Here is a 13,213-nt window from a genome sequence, read left to right as displayed (position 1 = left end):
TGTTGGTCCTTTACAAAAACTGAAGTTTTTTTTGTTCATGTGAATTGGCTTACGATATCTGTTTTACTATGAGTACAGGAGCTGCTTTGCTATTATGAGCTGAATTGTGTCTCTCTCAGATTCATATGTTGAAGTCACAAGTCCCAATACTTCAGAATGTGACTCTATTTAAAGATAGGACCTTTAAAGAGGTGATTTAGTTAAAATGAGGCTGCTAGGGTGGATCCTAATCCAATCCAACTGGTGTCCTTCTAAGAAGAGGAAATTTGGACCCACACACAGATACCAGAATGGCACGCACACAGAGGAAAGGCCATGTGAGGACACAGCGAGAAGGTGGCCGTCTGCAAGAAAAGGAGAGAGACCTCAGGAGAAACCAGCCCTGCGGACACCTTGATCTAGAACTTCTAACCTCCAGAACTGTGAGAAAATAAATTTCTGTTGTTTAACCCACCCAGTCTGTGGTATTTTGTAATGTGAGCCCTAGCAAACGAATACACTTGTAACAAGCAAAATGTTCTTATTCATCTTTGAATTCTTTAAATTCTTAGTGCTTAGAGCTTCTTGGAACATAGCAGATAATCAATAAAGGTATATCAAATGGCAGAAAGAATCTGGGATTAGCATCACCATACAGGGCTGGGATGTAAGCACCACATTCTCGGAGAAAGGGCATATCCAGCTGCTGAGAGATCTAGGATGTTCCCAGGAGTCTAGGGCAGTAATAAAAATGATAGGGGTTCAGGGCACTGCTGTCCATTGCATATCACCAGCCGGGCACATGCTCAGGGACCCTCTGAAGACATCTCTTCCCTCCTGAAGACCTTCATATCCCTTTGGGATGACAGTGAGTTTCCAGATTCTTGGCTTGGTTCTCCTTTATCATAAGGAAACAAGAGAAGGTCTTCTTTTTTTTCCACGTCAGCATGCATTAGTATAACCTCCACCCCACATACTGCCTTCCACCTCTGAAAAATAGGACATTCCTGTTTAGTGAAATAACATGCCAACCACAAAGACAAATGGAGAGCAGCAAGAAAAAGAAGCTGGGAGGCTGTGAATTGCTTTTCTTTCTTTCCCATATAAATATAGTACGAGAATATCCGATGCATAACTGAGCTTTGGAGAAAGATCTCAGCCCATTTGTAGGGGAAGAGTGAGGACTTTTTACGGAGCCAACTTCTCTTCTACTTGAGGAAAAATTGATGTTGGAGCCAAGTTATACCCAGCCTGACCTTTTCCCTCTCTTCCTCCTCAAATGATGACACTTCCAGACTGTTTTCTGGGATTAATATTCCCGTTTCAACCTACCTATGGTAAAGTCCCTTTATCCATGTCCTCATAACACATTCACTTGCATAGTCTTCTGAGTGCCTCCAATTTATACTTGTTAGTATACATATTTTTCACCAAGTTCACAAAGCTTTCGCTTCAAGGTATGACTGCCTGGCTTAGTGTCTGATGCCCATAGATGCTCTACAAATGTCTGTATGGAGGAATGAATGAGATGACCTTGTTTTCCCTACCTCCACCTTATGCCTAAACACACACACGCACACATACACACATGTACACATATGCACAAATAATAATCTATTCTACTCCCTTTTCTTGATAGCTGTTGTCAAGTTTGCACCTGCCTGGCAAGCTTGCCTTTAAACAGGGTCTCAGGACTTCTCTGGTGGTCCAGTGGTTAAGACTCCGTGCTTCCACTGTAGGGGGCACGGGTTCGATCTCTGGTGGGAAAACTAAGATCCCGCTTGCTGCACGGTGCTGCAAACAAACAAACAAACAAATAAATAAATAAATAAATAAATAAATAAGTAAATGGGGTCTCATGCTCTGGGCTGCTAATTCTTTTTTTTTTTTTTTTTTTTTTTTGCTGTACGCGGGCCTCTCACTGCTGTGGCCTCTCCCGTTGCGGAGCACAGGCTCCGGACACACAGGCTCCGCGGCCATGGCTCGCGGGCCCAGCCGCTCCGCGGCATGTGGGATCTTCTGGGATCGGGGCACGAACCCGTGTCCCCTGCATCGGCAGGCGGACTCTCAACCACTGCGCCACCAGGGAAGCCCTGGGCTGCTAATTCTTTATCGATCCTACCAGAACTGCCCAATCTCAGCTCTTGTCATGTCAATTACACCGATTCCAGAAAAAGAAATGTATTAGCCCAAAGAAATGAATGGTGGCATGCCAAGTCTTGCCAGAAGGCCAATGGGGAAGAGATTATTTTAAGGGGAAGGGGATTCCTTAGATGACGCCACAGGTGTTTCCTGTATTTTAAGCTGACTCTACTTGGCACGTTGGGCTATAGACAGCTTGCTGCAGAATTTCTCCTTTGATAAGGGTTTGGCGAGAAGCCTTATTAGATTTAAGTCTTTAGTATAGTGAGGGGACATCTTATCTACTTTGGAAAACCTGTTCTCTTAGAGCTCTATGCAATGCTATAATTTACATATGGATCAATCTGACCGTTATGTGTCCAGTCGATAACTCATTTAGATTCTGATTCCCAGCATCTCAGTGTACAACTCTGCAAGAAAGCAACACTGTGTCTCTGCTCGTCTTTCAGTGCATGGAGACTCACAACCCCAAACCCATGTAAACCATCCAGAACTGAAGACAGCGGGTCCCCTCTTGGACAATGCAGCTGATGAATGAGGCAACGTTAATTAATAAGCCTAGAATGAATGGCTTATGGTCATTCATTCACTCAGCATATATTTATTCACAAAGCAGCTTCGTTTTGAGTTTCTCAAGGAGCTTCTGACATTTTCTTGGAAGTATAGAAAAGTCCAAATCTGTTATTCATAGACATAAATGGCTAGAGAAGAAAGAATCAACTTTAGGCTCCAATTTAAAGTCTCCTGGGTCAAAGCACGCCCTATGTCATGTAAGTATTATACTCCACTTCTGCACTTCTTGACACTTTCTTACCTGGGCTCAGGAAGCCCTGTTTGTGTTTGGTTGTTTGTTTGGTTTTTTTTTTTTTGCACAGCTAATACAAGGATCCTGCAGCTCCTCCAAATTCATGGGTCCCAAGCATTAGTGGTAGGACTGATTTTTAAAAACCTAGCATCCTATAGAAGTGCAAAGAAAAAGGGCAATATTTTAAAGGGTCTCTCCCCAACTCAGGCAATTTGGAAACCACTGGTTTTGTGAACAACTCAACCTTCTGAATTAGTAAGACTTGGATTTCAATGTTCTAGTCTGAGTAAACTACTTCACCTCTCTAAGGCCTGTTTCCCACCATCTCTGAAATGGAGATAATTACACCTACTTCAAAGAGTTGGTGTGTGCATATGTGTGTTTTGTAAAAAAAGAGAAAATACCTATGAAGTGCTTATCACAGAACATAGTAGGTTTTCAGTAACTATCAGTTCCTGTATCTTCCAAGTTTCAGTCCTAAGAAGCGACTTAAGCCACACTGACCTCTCCTTCTTTACATCATGCCTGCCTCTTTGGGTTCTCAAAGGCCATTGCCAAGTGTTCCTATGCAGCCTCTAGCACGTACACTCTGAACTACTGATCGGTGTCCACCGAACCTTGAGACATTGTTCAGATTTGCCTCTGTAGCTTTATGTAATTCAAACATGACTATGGAGCTGGAAAAAAAATGAGTCAAAGAGTCAGTGCACTTCCTTGCATCAAATAGTAAAAGAGCCCTTAGTTGAGAAGCATTTTCTGTCAAGGGAAGCTTCAGGCTTGTTCTCTACATAGCTGGACTTCTTTACTTCATGCTTAATCACAACTCAGAGAACATTCTGGAGGGCTGCAGAATCCAGCCAAGGGTGATGATGCACTCATCATCTTGGAAATGCACTTGGAAATCTCCCCAAAGTATCCATCAGTTTCCCTCCAGTGAGGGCTGCCTGGCCTCACTAATTTAATCAGCCAGGCAGGGGGAACAGAGGTGTTGCATTGGGCTCTGGGGGTCCTCATTGTGCTGTGTCATTAGAAGGGAATAAACACTACCTTATGGGATAAAGTCAGGGACAGACCAGGGCAACATCGGACCGAGGAGGGTATCTGGTGACAATCCAGTTCAACCCCAGTCTTTAAAGAAGGGAAACTAAGGCTCAGAGAGGGAAAGCTCTTTGCTCAGAGTGACACGGATACTGCAGCTGGTGACAGATCTCAGGCAACAACTCCCATTTCTAGTTTGTGCTGCTGCCTGATTTGGTTCTGGCACAACAATTCTGTGGTCTTTGGAATTCCATAGGGTGAGGTTTGTCTTCGTCGTTTATTTTCAAACTTCGGTGATTCTCCTCATGACCCTTATTTCAGCTACCATTGCTTAAAGGTCACATTGAAAAGCAGGGAGAAGTGAATGAATGAGTCGGTGAATGCAGCTCTCAGCCCTCTGTCTGGCTGCTTCAAGCACCGCCCTAAATTAACTACACGTTGCACAATATTTGGCTTCATTGGGTGCCAGACAGATAGTGTTCCTCCCCGCTCAAGACTTAGGAAAGCAGGCAGCTCCATCTTTCTGGTCCTCATAATGCCCCTCCTGGAGCAGGGGTTCGGTGACATCTTTCTGAAAGAGGAATAAATGAGCAAAGGAACCAACTGATTCCTACCTGTTGGAGTTCCTCTCTCTTCACCCTCACTCCCTGGTGTCCTTGTCCTTTTGTCCACAGTGCCTAGAATCACAGATTTTGAGAAAGGACTTTTCAGAAAGGAAATGCTGGATAGCCAGATCCAACCCAGTCCCTTTCCAGGATGGATTACGTGCCTAAGGAAGGGTCACAGAGTGACTCTGTGTCGGGGCTGGGACTGAATCCCAGCTTTTGTGATTCCTGGTGCAGGAGCTAAGCTTTCCCTGCCCCCTTGTTCCTTCTATTTGCTTGTCCTCCCCAGGAACATCTCAGACCTTGGCTCTTAACCTGGAAGATGTGTTCCAGGAGCCGCTTTACATGCTCACCATATGATGCGCTCCAAGACGACATCCTCATTAAGAAAGCTGGCATAACAACAGTAAGTGTGCAAAGCATGGCTTACCCCCTACACTGAAAGATAAGCATTGCCTTTCCTCTATCCACCAGCTGACCACCCAGCTCAGCTGAGAATGGCTTATAAACATAGGGCTCCACAAGGGTCTCTGAGGACTGGGGCCAAGGACTGGGTGACAAGCATAACATCATGCCTCACACTTGGTACATCTCAGTTTACTGTTCTCATATGATGCTCATAAATCTCCTGTTATCTAAGAATATACCTCACATTCTTAAAGATGTGCAGACAGAGGCTCAGAAATTGTACGACTTGGCCAAGGTCTTGCAGTGGCTATGATGGAGTGAGGACTCCGGTACCTGGTGATGGATCGATGAGAGGATATTAAGGTGGATGGATATTCTTTAGGCCGACCTCAACAGGAACACCCCCTGCCTTCCACATCATATTCCTGGTCACCACAATTTGAGAGTAAGAATTAGGTTGAGAAAATTGTGAGTCTCAATACTGATGTTCTTAGTTCTCTTCCTAAGACTCCTAATAACAAGCCATATAAGTTAGGACATTTGCCATCACAAGGCAACCTGAAAATACAGTCTCTTAAATGAGATAGAAGTTTGTTCTCTCTTTCCTAACAGTCTGAGGTGAGCAGCTCAGACAGGCAGGAAGCCTGGCTCTTAGAGGTTGTACAGGGACCTAGATTCCCTTCATGCTGTGGATCTATTCCCTAGGGTATGAGAAGCAAGTAATTGCCTTTAAGCAAGTGACATGAAATTCACAACCTGTCACTTTTTCTTACTGGCAAGAATTTAAGTCATAAGGCTCCCTCGATCTGTGAAATCCTGAGAAATATAGTTTGTAAATGAGTGGGTGTGCATGTAGTTAATTTTGTTTGCAAGTTGGGGAGTGGTTCTATTATTAAAAGAAAGAAGGGAAAATAAATGCCAGGGACAGTTAGCAGTCTTGGGCACAGGGGCTAAGAAACAGGTTCCTCTCTGAGCCTTACTAAGAAGAAGAGAAATCAGAATAGTGCACCTTTATTGACTACATACTGAGGGCCAAAGTCTGGGCTAAGTAGTGGATGCCTATTGTCCTATTTAATGCTCATAATGACCCTACAACATATGTGCTATTATTATTCCTGCATTCTGCATAAGGAAACAGGCTGGGATTACATAGCTAGTAAGGAAGAGCCAAGACTGGCACTCAAATCTAGCTGACACTTAAAGTTCGTGATCTTAATTTGTATGCTATATTTTCTTTTCCCCTACCATTTGACTTCCAAACTGGGAACTCCTATTTGACAGGATGTCCCAGGCAACCTAAACCATTCAGTCAAACAAGGAATATATCCACTCCCCACTGTTCTGTTAATTATACTTAATGTACAAGCAATCCAAGGCAGCATTCACGGATAGATTCATTCATAGAGTCATTCATTCATGAAGGAAAAAAAGATTGGACACCTTCTAGGGAGCAAGTTTGAGGTTAATCATTTGCTTATTCAATGCTGAGAGAATTGGACATAGTGTCTGGTCTTTAAGGAGCTTATAAACTAGAGAAGGAGATGGTCCTTAACTCTGTAACGACAACCTATAATTCCACAACTAAATCTGGTAGTAAATATATACTATAAAGAAAATGCCATAAGAGAAAACAGTGGGAGGAAGCACTTACTTTAGACTGAGTGACGTGGGAAGACTTCTCAGAAGAAGCATCATCTCAGCTGTGCTATGAAATGTGAACAGGAGGCATGAAAAGAGTGTGGGCTGAAGTCTCCAGGGAGAGGGACCAGCCTGGCAAGGCCTTGAAGCAAGCGAGAACTTGGCATGTTCAAGGCATGGGCAGGGAACCAGCTTAGCTGGAGGTTGGCAGGTGGGCAAATCCCATAGGAGATAAGGATGCTCTGGAAGCCCCAGGTCAGACCAGGGAGAGCCTTGGAGACTGTGTTAAGGAGGTTGGATCTTTATCTTGCTCCACAGGGACATTGGCAGGAGTGAAATGAACTATTTGTATTTTACTAAGACCCCTGTTGTGTATGTCTGGAAAATGGAGGGGGGAGAATCAAGAATGAAAAAGGAAGGAAGGTTGAGAAGCTATTGTAATGGTTCAGGTGAGAAATGATGGTGGCTTGGATGAGGGAGTGGGGAGTGGGGGTGGAGGGTTGTGGATTTGTGACCATTTGGGGTTGAGTGATGGATTGGATTGGAGATGGTGGAGGGGATGGGGTCCTGAACCGAGTTAAGAAAGAAATGACTCTCCCAGGTTCCTGGTTGAGAGACTTGGTGGATGGTGGTCCCTGCAACTGACATGGGAGAGATGAAGAGAAGGACTAGTTGAAGGCGATGAACTAAGGTGATCAGCAGAGTGTGTGAAGATTTTGAAACAAGTATCGTGGCCAAGGGGCAACAAAATTAGGTCAGACCCACCCTGGGGCTCTGGGTGATTGTTCTATATGCAGGTTACACATGCACATTGAGAATTCCTCCATGAGGGGCTCTTTGGGGGTGAAAGTCTCTTCACCAGGTCAATTCAGGGATACTGTGGGCAGAGCTGCTCAAAGTATACTCATCAAGGAATGACCCTAAGTCCGGGGAGAGTGATAGGGTACCCCAGGGGACAAATACGATAGGGAAAACAGGCTTGAAATTACTCTGTCTTTTGTTTTCTCATAAAAGTTAATGTGAATTTTTTTTCTATTCCATAATATATACCTGTATTTATGTGTAATATACATGTATGTGTATATAATGTCTATTGTAATGAGATTAATATTATTAATATTAAATTATGTCTCCAATTACTTATAATCAAGTGAAATTGACCATCCAGGAAAAAGTGTCTCATTTATATCTTGGTTTCATTTACCTCTTGGCATAAAGCCAGGCACTTTCCGAGGTATGTGTCTCCCTTTCTGAGAAATATGACTGTCAATGAATAAAAATCAGAGTAGGAACATGTAAGTATGCCTTCACCATCATCTCCAGTCTTGGGTGAGATTGTTCCCATCCCTCAAACAATGATAATATTGTCCATCTGCCCACCTGCAGTGGCCAACTTCACCGTGTCCCATGCACACAGGTCATTTTAGTCTTCATCTGAGCTGGACAAGAGGCACTGTGGTTTTCTGCCCCAAGACCTCGTGGTGTGTGAAGATCAAAGTAAGGTGATCAGGGACAGCAGAGCTCTGACGATACCCCACGCTCCTGGAACTGAGCCGGGGCACACACCATGGACAGGCACACACGGTTTCTTGTCTGAGGAGGAAGCTCTGTCCCCAGTCCTGGGCTCTTTGCATAGAAGTGGTAATGGAAGGCCTGCCTGAGAATGACCTTCATTAGCTCTGAACCAGCTCTTCCTCCTCTCCCTTTCCCCCCTCAGAGATTTATTTATTCATTTGCTTTGGCGGAGTTAATGGGGACTGAGGCTGGGATGGCGGGTAGCCAGTAGTGGATGGAGAGTGTTATATATTGCTTCCTGCAGGGTGACACTGGGGTCAGACAGGGCGGGAGGAAGGGAGGGAAGGAGGGCCGGGGCTAGACGGGCGGCTGAGGTCTGCTCTAATTGAATACCTAGAGAACAAGATGGATGGTGCCCCCCCGCAGGGAGCAATTAGAACTTGAGGTAGCGGGAAGAAAGAGGAAGGAAAAAGCTGGGTGGGGACCGAGAAAAGGAGTCAGGGAGAGAAAACCCCCGCTGGTGTTGGATCTCAGAATAAGGCAGATACACCAGGCAACAGAGACGGAGGTGGGGTGTGGGGAGTCCCTGTAGCACACACATCCCAACAGCAGGTCCAGCCCAGGGCAGAGGCGCTGGTGTCAGTTAAGAAAGCCCTTCCGGTCTCCCCCTTGGCTCTGGCATCTCCACGTTTGATGACGCATGAAATCCATTACTTAGGCTTAGGAGTTTGAGTCCCTTGTGGGAAGCAATAATTTAAGCTGTGATCATTGTTTTACGCCACGGTGTGAATGAGCTGTGTGGTGGTGTGGTGGGTGGAGGGGAGTTGTTAAGAGCAAATTAATACCTGGAAAAAGCAAGTTAGGGGATATGAGAGGAAGATGAGGAGGAACGAATGGGGTTGAGGACCCCAGAAGCTGATCACTTGTCTTCCCTATCACCCCAAGCTTAGTGCTCTATGGCTGAATTTGGAGGGTTCAGTGCCCTGCCCCAGAAACACAGGAAGAGATGCAGGAAGGATGCTTGAGGGAGGGTGGGTGGAGCTGGCATGGGGGAGGCATGGGTAGAGAGTGTGCCTAAAGATTTGGGGAGCTAGGCAGAAGACTGCTTCAGGGAAAAGTTATTACCAAGAGAGGAGGATTTTAGGGAGAATTTGGTAGAAAAAAATGAGGTTGAGTGGCAGGTGGGTGAGTAGCAGGCAAAATGTGAAGGATCTTTATCACACGCTATGGAGTTTGGGCTTAATTTTACAGATCACCAGAAAGAACCATCAGCACTTTCTGAGCAGGGAGAAGAAGAGAGGTGGTTGAAGGGGAAGGTGCCGGAAACTAGCCCTCTGGACCTCATTTCACTTGCTCTTCCTAACACCCCGGGAAGGGAGGTCTTACCCTCTGATTTCTGCAGCTGAGGACCTTGTGACCTGAGAGGTTATATACCTGCCCAAGACATTCAGCTGCAAAGCAGGAAAGCTGAGATTCAAATCCAGGTCTATCTGAAACCCAAATCTGTGCCATGACAACACATAGGCATGTTGGCAGGTTTTAGTGAGACTGAAATTCTCCACCAACATGCCAGGTTTTGTTAGTGAGTGTATTAGTTTCCTAGGGTCACCATATGCATGACCACAGATTCAGTGGCTTAAAAGAGCAGAAATGGATTCTCTTCTGGTTCTGGAAGCTAGAAGTCTGAAATCAAGGTTCTCTCTGAAGGTTCTAGGGGAGAATCCTTCCTTGCTTCTTCCAGTGGCTCCAGGAATTCCATGGCTCATGGCAGCATCAGTGGATCTCTGCCTCCGTCTTCACGTGGCCATACCTCTGTGTCTCCACCCCTTCTCATCTCTTATAAGGACATTTGTCATTGGAATTAGGGCCCATCCTAACCCAGGAAGACCTTGCCCTCAGATCTTCAACCTTATTGCATCTGTAAAGACCCTATTCCCAAATAAGGTCACATTCACAGTTTCTGGGTGGACAGATCTTTGGAGGTCACTACTCAGCCTACCCCAGGGAGCTTGAGGAAGGAGAACAGAGACCAGAAGCTCTGAGATACATCTCCTCCCCTTTCACCCCAGTCAATAGTTGTGTGGCTACGGCATCTCCTAGTGCTTTACCACCCACTGTCTTATTTGCTTTTCACAACAGTCTGGCAAGGGGTCAAGAAGGAAGGGATGGTCCTTGTCCTTTATAGGGATGAGGGAACAAGGCCCGAACCCTGAAAACTTACCCCGTGATTCCACCCTCTGGAACTAGACTTTCAGCCGTCTGGGGGATGAGTGAGTGAGTGAGGGGCCTATTTCTTTACCAATTGAAACAGTTTCTGGTTCCAGACTAACTGAAATAGTAGTGGCATCTCCTCTCCTGATTATCAAGACCAGTTGCTGTCACCGCAGTTTGACCCAGTACCCTGTGTTCAGAAACCCTTAGCTAAAAGACCCTTAGCAGATGGCCATGGTCACATGTCTGTAAGTAAACGAAAAGTTTTAATAACCTTGGCCAAAAGAAAACTTTGGTTCCTGGCTTTCAGAGAGCTAAGGGTTCAAGTGTTCCTGGCTGGCTGGTGCAATGGCTGTTGGTGACTGGAGCCCCTCCTTGCTGGTCACCTTCAGGGCTCACTGCCAATCCCTGTAGGTAGTGATGTTTTACATTTGTGATTGGCCTAAGCAGGCCCTGAGTCCTCGGCTCCAGTGCTGCCTTCCATGTGGCCATAGGGTGAGAGGTGTCCTGAAAGCCGTGGGCAGTGGTCACTGAGTACACCTGGGTGAGTGGACAAGGAGGCCTGCTTTAGCATAAGTGTGTTTCATGTGTCAGGAGAGGGATTCGGGGAATATTTCAGAGGCTCCACAGTATCCAAGTGAGGTGTCCAGCCAGCCCCTCACAGCTGGGAGGAGCTGCCTCTCTGTGCTGGGACGCAGATGTCTGACATGTGTTTGTGCGGAAAGGGTGGGGGGAGGGAAAGTGGAGCCGAGAAGGGAAGAGGAGGGGGAGGGGGGAGGAGGAAGAGGGAGTGGATAAAAGAGAAATTGGGGGGAGTAAGAGTCAACCAGAGAAAGGCAGAGAAAGGTAAATAAAAGGGAGGGAGAGAAGAGTGAAAGGAGAGATAAAAGTGGTTGGTTCTTGTGTGATGGGAAATGGAATGACCCTTGACTGATTTGCTCTCAAGGATGGGTGGCCTTTGACCATCACATCCCCCTAGAAGGAAGCTCTTTGAAACCTTAAGCACCAAAAAATGTAGCATGTTCCCAGCCATGTCATTCCAACAATAAAGATAATAATAAAAAGTAAATTCACCCAAGTCTGGGTTTTTTTTCATGATGACTTTTTAAAAATAGCAAACAGGATTTCATGAGGTTTTACAATAGCAAATATTATCTTCTTCCAAAAAGTACATTTCGATGACCCTCCTTTGCTAATGCTCCAAGTACAGCCTTATCAGGTAGAGCACACTGAACAGGTGAGCATCAGCAGAATGAGGGGGACGTCATTGGTGAGCGTCCTTGTGTTCATTTGGTAGTTCATTTGTACAAAGCTATTTCACGTATGCTATAAGACTGGATTCTATGAGGAAAGATAAAGCAGGTTTTTATTTTTTAATTAGAAAAATGTATGGCTAAAGAAAAATGAATCCTTCAGTCCCAACATCCACCTACTCCAGCTGCTTACATTTCTCCAGCGTATCTAATGACTGTGCATACGTGAGGATGCTTATACAACACGAGGAAGGACGTTCTCCTTCAAAGCTGTCCAAGAATGGAAGACCCTCTTCAGGAGGAAGGGAGTACTTGTCAGTACTGTGGTTTCAAATGCACCCCGCCATCACCACCAAAAGATATATCCACATCCTAAGCCTCAGTACCTGTGAATGTGCCTTATTTGCATAGAGGGTTTTTTTCAGATGTAATTAAGTTAAGGATCTCAAGCTGAGATCATCCTGGCTTTAGGGAGGCCCTAAATCCAATGACTGGTGTCCTGATAAGAGAAAGGAGTGTGAGGTATGGGACACAGACGTGGGGGAGAAAGCAGAGACTGGAGTGATGTGGCCACAAGCCAAGGAATGCCAGGAGCCACCAGAAGCTGGAATTGCCAAGGAAGGGTTCTCTCTAGAGCCTTCAGAGGCAGAGAGGACCTGCCTCCTGACACCTTGATTTCAGACTTCTGGCTCCAAACTGTGAGCGTATACATTTCTGTTGTTTTAAGTTTCCAAGATTGTGGTGATTTCTTGCAGCAGCTCTAGGAAACTAATACAGAGGGATCAAGCAGGGGATTATGCCTCCTTGGTAAAGATATCTCCAAAGGAATCTGAGAATCAGAAAAGCAGGTCGTTTGGCTGTGTGACTTTCAAGGTTCTTTCTAAGCCTCAAATTTTATAACTCAGAGAATTTTTACTCAACTGCATTATGTACTTAAAATTTAATGTTCTGCTTTTCTATTCAATGTGATTTTATATGACTGTGTATGTATATAATTTCATATATTTGTCTCTAATGACTACATAATATGCCATCAAATGAAAGTACCACAATTTCCTAACTTCTCTGACTGTTGATGCAAATGGTTTAAATATTTTTTACTATTATAAGTAATGCTGCCTCAGGCCTCCCTACTCAAGCAGCTATTTTTCATTTGATGTCCTATGACAGTGGTTCTCAACCAGGGGTGAGACATTTGGCAGTGTCTGAAGACTGTGATTATTACAAGTTGTTGGCAGGGTTGCTACTATCATCTACTGGCTAGAGGCTGGGGATGCTGCTAAACATCCTACTTACAGGACATCTTTCCACAGCAAATACTATCCAGTCCAAAGTGTCAACAGTGATAAGACTGAGAAAACATGCCTTCGGATAAAATCTTGGGATGGAATCAATAGGTCCTTGGGTGTGACTCTTGACGTGTGTTGTAAGAGTGTAAGCAACTGCCCGACAGTCATGTGCTGGCCAGTGGCAGAGCCAGGCCCACAACTAGGACAGACTGCAGTCCAGCACTGTCATCATCCCAGCCCAGTGACCTCTCCTCCATAGTCTAAAGCTACGGAAACATCCAACAAGGTGTTTCAGGACCGAGAACCAACAAAAGATAAATATACCTGGAC

This window comes from Mesoplodon densirostris, chromosome 11 (assembly GCF_025265405.1).
Source record: "Mesoplodon densirostris isolate mMesDen1 chromosome 11, mMesDen1 primary haplotype, whole genome shotgun sequence".
Taxonomy (NCBI): Eukaryota; Metazoa; Chordata; class Mammalia; order Artiodactyla; family Ziphiidae; genus Mesoplodon; species Mesoplodon densirostris.
The sequence above is the reverse complement of the archived record's forward strand: the minus strand, read 5'-3'. Positions refer to the sequence as shown.